The sequence below is a fragment of the Drosophila sechellia genome, chromosome 3R, assembly GCF_004382195.2.
Source record: "Drosophila sechellia strain sech25 chromosome 3R, ASM438219v1, whole genome shotgun sequence".
NCBI lineage: Eukaryota > Metazoa > Arthropoda > Insecta > Diptera > Drosophilidae > Drosophila > Drosophila sechellia.
In genome coordinates, this window is record NC_045952.1 from 33,300 (window position 1) to 48,609 (window position 15,310).

Consider the following 15,310-nt stretch of genomic DNA (forward strand, 5'->3'; position numbering starts at 1 on the left):
AACCTATACATCACTCCAAGCTTACACTCCCTGTACATATAACTGAATTATTTAAAACAAGAAATATTATCCAAAGACAATGGTTTAGGTCACGTCATCCATTATTAAAATCAAGATGTGATCATTTAAATTACATCATACGAAAAGAGCTTTTCATTTATAATAATGCAAAATGGAACAATAAACTTCAAAAGCTGGATAAATGCAGCAAACCCTTTTGGAATATAACCAAAGCAATTAAAAAAAGAAAACAAATTGTTCCGTGTCTAAGTAAAGCTGATGAAATATACGCTTCTGGAAAAGAAAAAGCGAATATTCTTGCTGATGTCTTTCAACTGAAGCATAATCTGACACATTCATATTCAAACCAAAATACAATTGACCAAGTCAAAATATCTTTACAATCTATAGCTGAAACCCCAAACAACATCGCAGAAATTTGTAGAGTCACTTATCCAGAGGTTTTTTCAATTGTAAAAGCTCTCCATACTAGAAAATCTCCTGGAATTGATGGAATACCTAATATATCCTTGAAAAACCTTCCTACAAGCGCCATTAATCATATTGTTAACATTGCCAATCACTGTCTTCAGGCAGGCTATTTCCCACGGGATTGGAAGATAGCAAAAATAGTTCCAATTCTCAAACCAGGAAAACCTCCTGATAACCCTGAAAGCTACCGACCAATAAGCCTATTAAGCGGTTTGTCCAAGATTCTGGAAAAATTAATTAAATTGAGATTGGTGAAATTTTTGGACATACACAACACACTACCAACGGTACAGTATGGTTTTAGAAATGGTCAAAATACCATACTGCCGACCTTAAAACTAAGAAATTATATTAAAGAAAGTATCCAATCCAAACAATCTGTAGGGCTGGTTACACTTGATATTGAGGCTGCATTTGATACTGTATGGCATGACGGACTGTTGCACAAACTAAAGATGATTGGAACTCCCTATACCTCATTAAAATAGTTCAAAATTTTTTGACACATCGATACTTTAGCGTTAATTTGGACAGTAGTCAATCTGCTAGACGAATTTTAAATGCAGGTGTGCCACAGGGTTCTGTCTTAGGACCTACATTGTTTAATATTTTTACACACGATATTCCACAAGCTACAAACTGTGTACTTTCACTGTTTGCTGACGACGCCGCTGTCTACAGTGCTGGTTTCTCGTACAGCGAGATAAATCAATCCATGCAGAGTTACTTAAATGAATTAGACATATATTACAAAAAATGGAAAATTAAAATTAACCCTAATAAAACGAATGCTATATTTTTTACAAAAAGAAGGAAACCTCGTTATCTTCCTGATAGACAGTTGCGAATACTAGACTCTCCAATACAATGGGTTGACAACATTCGATATTTGGGTATAATTTTTGATAAAAAACTAACATTTAAATACCACATCAACAACACAATTATGAAAGTTAATAAAATTATTTGCACACTGTACCCTCTAATAAATCGTAAATCTAAATTATCAATATCCAATAAGATCATAATTTTTAAAACAATTTTTAATCCAATATTAATGTATGGGTCACCTGTTTGGGTATGATGTGCTCAAACTCATATCAAAAAACTTCAAATATGCCAAAACAAGCTGTTAAAATTAATAATGAACTTACCTTATTACACAAACACTAAGTACCTACATATAAAAGTAGGTGTACAAAAAGTTCAACAAAAAATACAATATTAACAATCTTTTGTTTCAAGTCTTAGTTTTTTAAGTTAGTTGTAAGTCAATTAAGGTTTTTCTTCTCCCTTGTTTTCCTTAATAAATAATAAATATTGTTATACAAAAAACAAAAACAGGTCAACTAGACATAATTAATAAATATTTCAGATGAAAGCCTTAGCTAAACACTGTAAATACCTAATTATACCATTAGCTTTAATGAAATGTACATATATATATAAGGATAAAGCACAAATAAATTAATTAATTAATTAACTTTAGGGACAATCGAACGAAGTCATAGAACATTCAATGAATACATTCGTTCATACATCTCTGCAGATAAAAGTACATAAGGATAGACTAAAAATATATAATCAATGAAACGTTTCATTTCACTTAAGAAAAGGTCTGATCAACCTCACAAACAAACAAAAAAAAACCACAAAAAAAAAATTAATTATTTTTTCCTTCTAAGAAGGTTAAACATAAATCCAAAAATATCGTAATTCAACAAAAATTTTTTGTATTATTCTGTCATTATACAAAAATGCTTTGAGACAAAACATTGCTAATAATAATAAGAAAAATCAATATCAAAAAAGTTTTCCTTTCTAAACACAATATTAATATTGAGAACTCAATGACTACATATATAACGTCATTCTTTAAAAAGGGAGGAGTGTAGCATATGGGACTAATCTACCCTAACAATACAATAAATTGTGGATTTATAACTTAGCGTCAATACATTTGACACTTTGTCATATATAAATATAAATATACAAATATACAAAAAGACCACCAAAAACTACGTAGCACTCCAGCGCCCCAGTAATACGATCTTTCATCTTTTAGTGTTCCATTTAAAAATTTTTCACATCCATATGATGGATTGAAATTGTATTGGTTTGAAAGAGCCAACCAAACCCGAAAACTGGAAATTCGTGCAACTGGTGCAAATGTCTCATCATAATCAGTCATATATTCTTGTGTAAAACCTCGTGCTACTAACCTTGCTTTATACTTTATTAAAATATATAATACTAAAAACCCATTTATAATCTACTATGTTTTTATTATTAGCTTCTGTACCAAACTCCATGTTTAATTTTCTGAATGTGAACCAAGTTCATTTTGTATGGCTTTTTCCCAAAAAGATCTGTCATCACGAAATTCAATTTTATCAAATGTATTGGAATATCATTTAAAACAGACTTGGGTATTCATTAGACATTTTTCTAAAAATCTATACATACTTTAGGTTTATCTTTATTTCTTTCACTGCCTCTGATTTCTTGCTCACTTTTGTTATCATTTATTTAATCACCAGTTTCTATAACTGGATCGGCATTCTTTGGGCATGTGGAATTTTCACTATGTTGTACATTTATTCTTGAATCAACAGATTCATCATTTTCCACCATTGGTAAATCTGACTCTAGATTTTCTTCATTTGAAGAATCATCAACACTTTCAAGTTGAACCTTCGAGTCTTCTTCATGTACCAACATTGACTTTAAAATTTGTATTTCATCCACCACAACATCCGTAGCTCATCCCATTCTCGTTTTCTCATTTCACAATTTGTACCCATTGTGTTTCGTAACCGACAAGTATTGTTTTAATTGACTTGTCTTCAAACTTTCTTTTCTGCACTTTATTAAGTGCATATACTGTTGAACCAAATATCTTAGGATATTTAAGGATTGTCTTATTATTATGCTACATTTCATACGCTCTACTGGGACCCGTTAATTAGGTATGTTCCTGTTAAAACAGCTTCACGCCAAAAACATTTATTAAGCTTAGAGCTATTAATCATCGATCGAGCCTTTTCTGTGATTGTTATAATCATCCGCTCTGAGCGTCATTCAATTGTGGGGTATGAGGAATCGTTAAATGATAGCTGATGCCGTTTTCCACACAGATATCACGCATTTCACTTGAAAGAAACTCCCTACCATTATCGATATAAAGGTTAACTAATTTTAAATTGAAACGAGCCTCACTCTTGGCGATAAAATCTTAAAATACAGAGAACACATCTGATTTATATGTTATTATAGATGTCACACAGTAATTGTGTATACATCAATAAAAACAACGTAATAGTTTTATTATTAATAGTAGAGGGTGTGATTGGCCCACAGACATCTGAATATTTTCTTTGGATATTTTCTTTGTTTTTAAATTTATTAAATTTTAATCTAGATTGCTTGCCTTTATACAAGCGTCGCATAGATCTTACTTCTATGTCTTTTAATATATTTATATCTTCAAAAAGTTCATTTGTTTTATCTATAAGAATTGCCTGCACTTACATGACCCAATCTTCCATGCCACAAGCGATACTCAGCATTATTTCTAATTTTATGTATATACTATTTACTATTTATATATAAATATTATTATGGTACATTGTACTCACATGTTCCATCAAACGCTAGATTACCATCCATAGTTACTCTGCTGCCATCAGGGTTAAACTCAACCGTCATTCCAGCATCTTGCATCTTCTTGACTGATAATATATTATGTGGAATTTCTTTACAGTACAGCACATTCTTCAGCGTTATTCAGTAAGGTTAACCACTCCTTGCAGTTGCATGTATGCACTCCCCACGCTTTGCAATTCGATGGCAATATGAATTTGCAAATCTGAGATGATCTTATGCACCAGAGTCCAGTATGAATTAATGAGGCCCATAATTTTATTTATGTTTTCTGTTCTAATCATGAACGCAAAGCCTCGTTCAGAATTAGTGTTGCAATTGGAGCCTGTTCTCTTGTCCACTATTTTTACTAGCAACATTCTGATTTCTGTCTGTCGTTTCAACAAGAAGCAATCTCTCTTAAAATGTCCTAGTTTCCACAATGAATACTTTCGTCTTCGATTTTAATTTTTCTTAAATTATTTTGTTTCACTGCTTTGTTTGTATTTAGTTCTTATTGCCAATCGCGTGAAGAACTTTTGCGCCTGTGTCTCTTGCTTGTATTTTTTAATTTAATCTCTTAGGTCAATAGTGGAGTTTTTACAAATGCTAAAGTTAGATTTGCTTCAGAAAGTGTCTCTATTGCAGTTACGACCCCATCGTAGCATGTTGGAAGAGTTAGAAGCAAGTGTGAAATTTGGTCCATTTCATCTATCTTTGCACCTGACGCAATGAGCTCTGTTATTAAGATATGAAAACAAATAGAAATGATTTTGTAGCGAAGTATCCCCATTAACTTTAACATCAATAGTTGTTTACTTAATGAGAGCTGTGAAGCTAAACTTTTTCTTTCGTAGATTTCGTCTAACTTAGCAAAAATCTCCTGGTGTGCTTGCATTATTTGCATGAAACAAAAAACGAGTCACTCAGGTATTCAACAATTTTGCTTTTTGCTGTATTTGTGCCTTTTTAATTTCAACAGTCACTATATATTTTTCTTCATCTACTACACTCAATAAATCATTTTCTTCTAGAAGCACTCTCACTCTAACTTCCAAATAGAATATTTTTCCCCATCAAATGGTTTAATATTTCTATTTCCTGCTTTGACTTGTCTTCTTAGAAATGCTAATGGTGACGATAGAACAAGAAGAGATAAAGAAAGAAAAAAGCGTTACCGACGGCATGTACGGTTCGCCGCGGCGTCGTGGTTTTCGCGGGAAAAAGAAACGCTTCTGTGTATGCGACGAAATTGTGATATTATGATAAACGTTTATAAAGAGTACAAATTAAATTGCCTTACAACTATATGTAAGTTAACACGAGCAAGTCAGAGGGGTGCAACGACCCGCCGAAATGCCATCCAAGACCGAATATCCAACAATAACATCGACGACGCTGCGCCAGCCCAGTAACGCCTTAATAAATTTGATTTGTATCTAGTTCGTAACAGACCAATATCCAGAGCAATTGGCTCTAATAAAGAACCATTTAATAATACAAACGTATTCGGTTTAATTGACGCCCACCGCGCTTAAGTGTCGTAATAACGTAAAATCCGTAATAAAAAGATCTAGAAATCAAGGTCTCGTAATCGGGTTTTCTTTGAAAACACTTCGGACTCGCGTGCTGCACTACAACAGTGAACAGCAACACAAAAACAAAACAACGCTGCACAAGCAACAGTGAAAACCGCTGCATATCAACATTAAACAGCTAAATCAACGACAGCCAGAGGAAAAACGGATCAACCAGCTACCGTCTTCGCTGCATTTTAATATACCAATATACCAATATAACATGTAAGTGAGATCTTTATTTTCAATTTACCTCTTTTAAACGTCAACCAGACATGTGTGCCATTTTCTGAAAAAATACACATAATAAATATCGAAATAAATCAAATAAAAAGAGTGATTACAACTAAAAGTTCAAGTATAGCGATTTTCATTAACAAATTGTGAAATTCATTGAAAAATGAAGAAGAAAATTAAGATCTTTCCTAAAACGTAATTCTTTCTCATACAAAAATAAAAAAAAATCACAAATGTATCATTGTCCGATGTATGGAAACAGTAACGAAAACAACGACAGTGACGAGGACTTAATACAGAGCTATAAAGACATAAGAAATAAAAAACCAACAAGGGGGTACATTGGCGTACTGAGACCGACGAAGATATAGAATTAAAAAACTTAATAGACGGCTTTACAGACAAAGTAAAAATGGTTAACGATCAAGAATTTCAAAAATCAACATTAGGACCTTCAACAAGAGACAACACAGACACAAGAACAAGCGAAAACCTCAGTAATAAAGATGTAATTGACTCATGGAAGCGGCCGTAAATGGCGCATAGAGCATCAACAAAAAATATTCTCAGACAAGCTTAAAGAGGTTAGAATAGGCAGAGAATAAATGTGGGTGGACCCATAGTGGTATACGAGCAAATACCACATAACTAGCTATCCTTGTAATGAACCACTACAGTTGGTAAAGTCCATACCAAGTTTTGACGGAAAACAAGATGAGTATGTGGCATGGCAACCGCAGAATCCTTTTACTTAAGAGACTAACAATAAGTTTTTAAATCTTATTCTAAACTAACTAAATATCATTTTATGAAATGATTCGTGCTGTGTGGCCTAACAAATTTAACGCTGGGCTGGTTGTGTCGTTCCGGTGCAGTCGGCTTTGGCTGGATACTCACTTATTCGAGTTTCTTGCAAGAGGATTTGGATGTGAGGCTAGTTTTTCATTGTATTTTACTTTCTTCTCTGCTATTGTCTCAATGACAAGTTTTATTTGTAAGTCTCTGTGTATATTCTCGTTCCGAAGATACCATGGAGCTCCAGAATCCTAGCTCCAGCTTCTCAGAATCCTAGACTGTGTTCGCTGTACTATGTCCATGTTGCTTCTCGATGCGTTGGCCCATAGCTTCGGAGCCATAGGTCCATATGGGTTTTAAAACGGAGTTATATAAGAGGACTTTGTACTCCAAGCGTAGGGAGAGCGAACGTTTATAAGCCAGTGTAGATCCCTTGCTTTTAGTCTGAGGTGCGTCGTCTTGGCCTCTATGTGTTTCCGCCAGGTGAGCCGCTTGTCCAGATGAATACCTAAGTATGTTACGTTACCGACTTGTGGGATGCGCGTGTGGTTCATTACCAAGGGACGGCAGGTTTGTTTGTTTAGGTAAATGTTACCTGTTTGCACTTTCCTTCGTTTAATCGTTGCATCGTAGATTTTACTGGGCATCTGGATCGACTTAGTACTGCAGTGTCATCAGCGAATGTGGATATCGTTAGCTGGTAGTTTGTTGGGATGTCCTCCGTGTATAGGGTGTATAGAATTGGGCCCAGAACACTTCCTTGAGTCACTCCGGCTTCAATAGTACAATCGCTTGAAGTGCTTGAAATGCATCTGACCGCGAACACTCTTTTATATAGGTAAGACTTTAGAAGCTTATGTAAGTTAACCCAAGCAGTTACTCACGGAGTAAAAGAAATGCAAGCCATATCCGGTGGCCTGCACGCGCGGTCAGGAAAATGCTGGCCGTGCAATCAGGCCAATGGCCCGGAGCCCATCTGGAGCACTCGCGGAGCGAGTGATCGGACCGGACGAAGAACTGCTGACCTGGCTCTTTGGCGGCAGCGCTGCAGCGGGCCGGAGCCCTCAAGCTGCAGCTAGATCGTAATTTAGTTCAGTAATAATTTGTACTCCAGAGCATAAGCTCCGAATTAACATATTCCAGAAATTACCCTCACCCTAACGGGTGTGGAAATAAAGGATTAATAATAAATAATCTTTTAAATTTGTCACCCAACGTAGTCGACTCAAGCGATACAGGTGCAATAAAAATTGTAAGTGAAAACGAAGTCTCATGCAAAAAAAAACGGCGCGGTGCAACATTAAGTGTAACACCAAAATTAAAAGACATAAAAAATACAAAAAACTGCAACGGGAGCCATAGGAATTCCCGAGCCCCTTCAAAAAGAACTCTAAAAAGGGAACTACAAGGATTCCCTTCACCCCCCAAACCAGCGGCAATAGCAGCAGCGACAGCAGCGAAGACGACAGCAGCGACAGAGGCAGCGGCAGTACAGAAAAATATACAGTAAATACAGAAAAATATATCTAAGAAATAAATAAAATAAATACAGCAAATGAAAATTATTCAAAAAATTTTATTGAATTTTTTATAAATGCCAAACTATTTGATACCAAATTCTTGTTGCGAAGTGTTCGCGAATAAAATTTTTATCTCAGGAATAAATAAAAATAAACACATAAAAATAAAAAGAGACCAAAAAGCTTTTATTGAATGCAAATTTAATTTAATATTAAGTCCTTGTTGTGAATAACCATAATATAATTATTATATATATAATAACCAAATAATAATCTACTGACTCTTGATTGAATTTGGTAGCACCAATTTTTTTTTTTAACTGACTTATGTACAGAAACACCGGGAACATCTCCTCAGACGAAGAAGTCTTAGAACTCGCCCATAAAAGGGTGACAGAAAAATATCAGTTCGAAAATTAAAAAATAAAAATACAAAAATCCAAACATTAAAGGAAATTGAATTTAAACCAGAGATTGAATGCAACTAACCCCTTGATAAGGTCAAATCTGTCCCAGAATTCAATGGGAAGCAAGAAGATTTCGTCTCTTGGAGACAAGCCGCTACTGCGGCAAACAAAATTTTCCAGTTGTACGAGGGTAGCAACCGGCACTATCAGGCCGTAGGAATTTTAAAAAATAAAATAAGTGGCCCAGCGGTTGCTGTTTTGGCCTTCAGTACGGTATTTAATTTCCATGCCATTCTGGCCCGTTCAGATTTTACATATGCCGACAAAATGCCGATACATGTAATAAAACAGGAACTAAGTCTGTCAAGACAGTGCATTTACTACTTCTCAAATATTATGATGAAATAGAGCGGAAGCTAACGCTTCTTACAAACAAAACAATCATGACTCATGACGCAGCCACAGCGTCCGTCTTGAATGAGCAGCACAGAAATTACGCTTTACACGCGTTTATATCTGGCCTAAAAAATCATTGAAAATAGCAGTTTTCCGGCACAACAACCAGCCCCCATTTGTGAATAATCAAAGTCGTTCCTTTAAACAAAGGTCACACAACAGTGCAAAGTATGGCCAAGACCAACCGGCACCAGAGCCAATGGAGGTCGACACCTCCTCCCGGTTCAAACAAACACAACATGGCAAAAAGGGCAGTCGGCACGGTCTCGACAAAAAATCAACTTCATGCCGGAAGAAAACACCCATGAACAAGATTACGACTCCGTTGCCCAAGCCAGCGCCATAGAAATATAGGATGAACTGGATGAAGATGACTACTGGAATTTTTTAGAGTAAAGTCCCTGCTCCCCTACATAACTCGTACGGTGGCCGTAAAACTTTTACTCGATACAGACACCTCTATAAACTATATTACTCCACTCCCGGGCGGAAAGGCATCGTGGCAGCGGATAAACCCTTTACTGTGAAATCAACACATGGATGTACCATACATGGATGTTTCGGCTAAAAAACCTTAAAGACTTTGACAGCATTATCGGCCTCGACTTGCTTAAACAAGTGAATGCGAAGCTCGATTTTACCGGAAATGTTTACTAGAGCAGAAAACGTCAACTTCATTAAAATTGACGATGAAGACGTCCCTCCTGCAATTAAAAACACATTCGATAAAATGATCGTAAAAAATCATAAAGCCTTCGCTGATGCAGACTGCTGAAGCACTGCCATTTAACATAAACACTATCGCCACCATTAAGACAGACGGGGAGCCGGTATACTCTAAGTCAGACCCGCACCCCATGGGGTGTCAATGCAGAGGTTAAACAACTTCTAAAGGACGGCCATCCAAATTTCCTTACAACAATCCGACCTGGGTTGTAGATAAAAAGGGAACAGACCAAAATGGGTAAAAAAGAAACGGCTAGGTATCGATTTTAGGAAACTAAATCAGAGAACAGTCGACGATACCCTATCCCAACAATCTCGACAATACTGTCGAATATGGGGGAGTCCAAATGTTTTACAACTCTCGACCATAAGTCAGGCTTTCATCAGATAGAGCTGGCGGAAAAGGATAGAGAAAAGACAGCATTTTCAATAAATAACGGCAAATACGAATTCTGTAGATTGCCATTTGGGCTTAAGAATGCCCCAAGCATTTCGGCCATCGACGATGTCCTAAGAGAAGGAATTTCAAAGATATGCTACGTGTATGTCGATGACGTTATAATATTCTCTAAAACAAAGAAGATCGCGTTAAAGACGTGGAGTGGGTTTTAACCCAAGAAAAATCAAAGTTATTCAAAAAGAGCGTTGAATACTTGGGTTCATCGTGTAGGAAGGGGTCTGCGAACTTCACCTGAAAAGGTCAAGGCCATAAAGCAATTCCCCCTACCTAAAACGCTTTACGAACTCAGATCATTTCAGGGTTTATCAAGCTACTATAGGTGCTTCATAAAGGACTTTGCAACAATTGCAAGGCCTTAAACAGGTATCCTTAAAAGAGAAAATGGAAAAGAAGTAAATATCAGTCGAGAAAAATCGATATTGACATGACCAAGGAGCAAAAAGAAACGTTTGACAAGTTGAGAGAAATCTTGGCATCAGAAGATTTTTGCATTCATACCCAGACTTTAAGAAACCATTCGATTTAACAACGGATGCTTCTGGTTTTGGTCTAGGGGCGTTACTATCTCAGGGTGGCCGCCCCTAATAATGAAAAAAATTATGCAACCAACGAGCGAAAGCTCCTCGCTCTAGTTTGGGCTCTGAAAAATCTCCAAAACTACTTATAAACTTCATCGATCACCAACCACTTAGCTTTGCCGTCTCGGATAAAAAACCTAACGCGAAACTAAAGCGCTGGAGGAATAATCGATGATCACGGTGGCAAATTGGTCTACAAGCCAGGAAAAGATAATCTTGTTGCAGACGCATTGTCTCGCCAGAACATAAATGTTCTAAAAGACGAACAAGAATCGGATGTAGCAACCATACATAGCGAACATACACCATTGCACACTGGTTTTTTATGTGTTTTTTTTGGCAGAAAGTCAAAAAAATTTTTTTACGGAATAAAAAAATTTATAGTTTCTTTATATTTAGGATAGTCTAATTAGATAAAAAAAAGTCGATTTTTACTTTTTTATGCAACAATGGCTTATTGTCCACCTCTCAAAGACAGGTGATTGTCGATAGAATGCGTAAGACAAAATTGGCGGCAAATCATTTTGCAACATTTGTGGTTAATATTTCCTCAGAGAATTAAAAAGTTTAAGGTGGTGTCATGGAAAACAGTAGGCCAGGTATGTAGATTTGTAGTTCAGTAAAATTTTTGTGTATGTTATATGTTTTTGTGTAGTTGTATCGTGTTTTGTTTATGTACCTTTTTACAGTCAACTTAACAAATGTAGCTGTGTTTCGTGGAATATAGCTTTTGAATGGCAAACCACTTCAAAGAATTTTAACGGCCAGTTATTAACTAACATGTGTATAATATTATACAACTAGTTTCATATGCACCTTTTTGTTCCTTTTTGAAAAAATGACGTTTTTGTAGATGAATACTTGTTTGGGCATGCAGAGCTGCTAGACATTTGGAGCAACAATAGTCGCTCTGAGGATGCAGTTAGACAGCATATATTTAAAAAAATTGGTCAGAATAATTTAAATGAATGTTGTATTCATTGATAAATAAAAAAGTTAAGTCCTTTGATTACATAAGGAAATATTTGCCAGGTTGCAATAGATCGTTGAACAGGTTGAAGAAAAAACACTTCAAATGGCTGGCATCTAGTATTAGTATAATCGCTGATTGGAAAACTGCAAACAAAGTTGGTTGTCCAAAACTAGTTTATGAAAGGCTAGTGCCATTAAAATTAGTTTTTTTTATTAATTTATTATTAAGGCATACGGGAAGTCTTGAAGCCCCTTTGTGTCCTTCTTATCTATTAATTCAGCCCATTTGGGCTCGCCGGCTAACTATAGTTAGCTTTTTCAAATTGACAGTAGTTTCTACAATTACATAACAATCACATATAACAAATAGGATTTAAGATAAGCGTCTGCTTCTGCGGACCCTTGTCAAAGGAGATCGGGTAATGAGATCCCTCGGTTGCCTTCTATTGAGCCTCCTTGGTGGCGAGATCTGTTTAGAGCGCTGGCTAGCCGATTTCTGTGGCGCTCCAGCCTGTCATGGTATCTGCTCGAGTGCTTGTTTATTTCGTCAAATACCGTTGCTAGTTTCAGTCTCTGTGCAAAGTGGTGTTTCGAACAAACCACTCGCATCCGGTGATGAGTCTTGCTACCTTATTTTGAATAGCCTGGATTCTTTTGATTTGGCTGTCGCATGCCAAGCCCCAGATCTGGCACACATACTTCCAGTTTGGTGCTAAGATCTGTTTGTAAATGTCAGCTTGTTGGATAGCGACAATTTACTGCGCGAACAAAGTAGCCAGTAGTGCTTCGCCGCCTTAGCACGCAGGCGCGGTCACATGCTTGGAAAATGTGAGTCTTCGATCCAGAAGCACTCCAAGGTACTTGCTGCGTTCGGCTGTGGTACGCGGGCTTCCTCGATGTAGCCGGGCGTGGCGTTCACCGCTTTAAAGTAAAGCAGACGTTGTTGGATTTAGTGCTATTGATGCCAATGTTCCAACGTCTTGCCCATTCCGAGAACCGGTATGCAAAGTCCTGGATACCATCGGCTGCGTCGTGCTCGCATCGGACCTGTAGGTGACGCACACGTCATCGGCAAATGTGGCCAGCATAGATTTCCTGTAAAGGCTTACATCCGGCTGCGGCATGCGTAGCTATACAGGCAGTAGAGGAGGGGGCCGAGGACACTACCTTGTGGAACACCAGCTGCCACGTTGTGCTCGGTGGAAATTGCTGAATGAAAGCGCACAGCGAACCTCCTTCCTTCCAGGTACGATTTTAGCAACCCAAAATATGGAGCAGGCAGCGTCTGCTTGATTTTCAGTTGAAGTCATCTGCAACGCCACATTGAAGGCCCTGCCCATACAAGCGATCGTCTACATAACGTTGGTTTTCAACGCTATTGTGAGGTTGCAATACTTCCCTTATCAGTGGAAGCTCGGGATAATCTCCATGATCCACAAACCTGGCAAGCCGGAAAGGGAGCCCGCCTCCTACTGGCCGATCAGTCTCCTCCCTTCAATTTCGAAGGTGTTTGAGAGACTGATTGCTGTCCGGATTGTAAGGATTATGGAAGCCCAGGGATTACCCTGAGCACCAGTTCGGTTTCGTGCTGGCCACTGTACTGTCGAGCAGCTCCATCGAGTCGCCGAGCAAATTCTGACTGCCTACGACAGTAAGGAATATTGTAACAGCCTCTTCTTGGACATTCGAGAAGCGTTTTGATCGAGTGTGGCACATTAAAATTAGTACACAATGAAAAAATAATAATTTGGATCAACAGATCGCCACAATCTATACGGTTTTGTCGTCCTTTAAAAATTGAATTTATTAAGGAAACTCGAGAGCTTATATTAGCAGAAAAAGAAAACTTGGATACCCAGATTCGTAATCTGCACATATATTTGCATAAAATAAACAACATTAAAATATTTGTAAAATATGTCGGTCAAATGACACTAATAGATGGTAAAGTTTTAAACAATTAACAGGATGTAACTCTGCCCAATGTTGCCCGATTTGCGAAGCAAAGTCAACGCATTTAATGAATGTGAATGATTTTAATTCAGATATTTTTGATGCTAATATAATATAATTAAATATTGATACAAAATTTTTTTTTTTTGGTAAGCTAAATATTTTTATGGCATATCGGCCAGATTGTTTATATGGCAGATATATGAAAGCTGACCAAATCACTTGAAACTTTGTGAATCATCTTGGGGAAGAAAAGAGTAACACAAACCAAATTTGGTGAAGATAGGTCATCATTTCGAATTTCTGCCAAAAAAACGCATAAAAAACCACATGCATTGACACAACAGACAACCCGGTAAACTGTTTCAGGAATCAAAAAATAATCGAAGAAGGAAACAGTTTTTCGGTATACACATTTATCTTGTTTAAAGCAAGCTGAGACACATAATAAAGATTTCTAACCGAGAAAATCTTCTTAATCCATTACAAGACGTGGTAAATGCTGAAGAAGTTAACTCAGTACATTGCTCCCTACCGATCTTGGCATTTGTCCAGCACCGATTAGTTGAATTGTTCCCAAGCACCTCTTTCAAGCATGTGAAAAGCTTTGTGCAGGACGTAACGGACACATCTGAGCAAAGGTAAATTGTTGGTAATTGTTGACAAAACCACACGGTGGAGTCGCGCCACAGCTTTGCGCTGCAATCACGCGAGTTAATTGCGCGCCTGTTTCAGGTAAATAGGTAATTTATTAGTGGCGTTTGTTGCAGCGATAAAACAGCTGATAGCGCTGCCAACTAGCCGCAACGGGTGATCTGGAGAGGGCGGCGTTGCCAGATCAACCGTGTGATCAGTTGTGTTGCGAGAATAGGCGCGAAATTCAAAATTAAATTTAAAATTTAATTTAATTTAATTTTGATACTGGTTACTGGGAGCGCACAAGTCGTTAAGAAAGCGGAAACGGCAAAGAGGTCGCGTCCAGACCAAATATCATCCTCTCACCGTGCTGGTGCCTAAGCAGAGGCTCTGGTGTCCAAGTCGAGCGGTACAAACCTCCATCCGTAAAGCCAGGGGAAATCCGTGGCCTACGTGGGAACCCCTTTCTAAGGCTTGGTGCTTCGCCTAGGAACCTTAGCCATTCTTCAGTTGATGGACACCTCAGTGGGGGCAGTCCCCCTGATCGCAACGACCCGTTCAGGAGAGCTCCCGACTTTCGAGATCCCCCACCAGAGGAGTCGGTAACCCGACCCATGGTGACGAAATCGGTCCCGGCGGTGGCGAGGGGTGAGCACGCAGCCCCCAGCCACCGTTGACTAGCGACTGCAGCGATGCTGTAGAGGTGGAGAACTTGGCTCCTACAGCATCTACCACCGCGACAAGTCAGATAACGATGGAACACATCGCCGTGCCATCGCAAAAGACGGGAGGGAAGTCCCCAGCTGTTCCCCTCATCGGTCTTCGGACCTGACCACGCTCTCCAGAACGAGGACCTGAG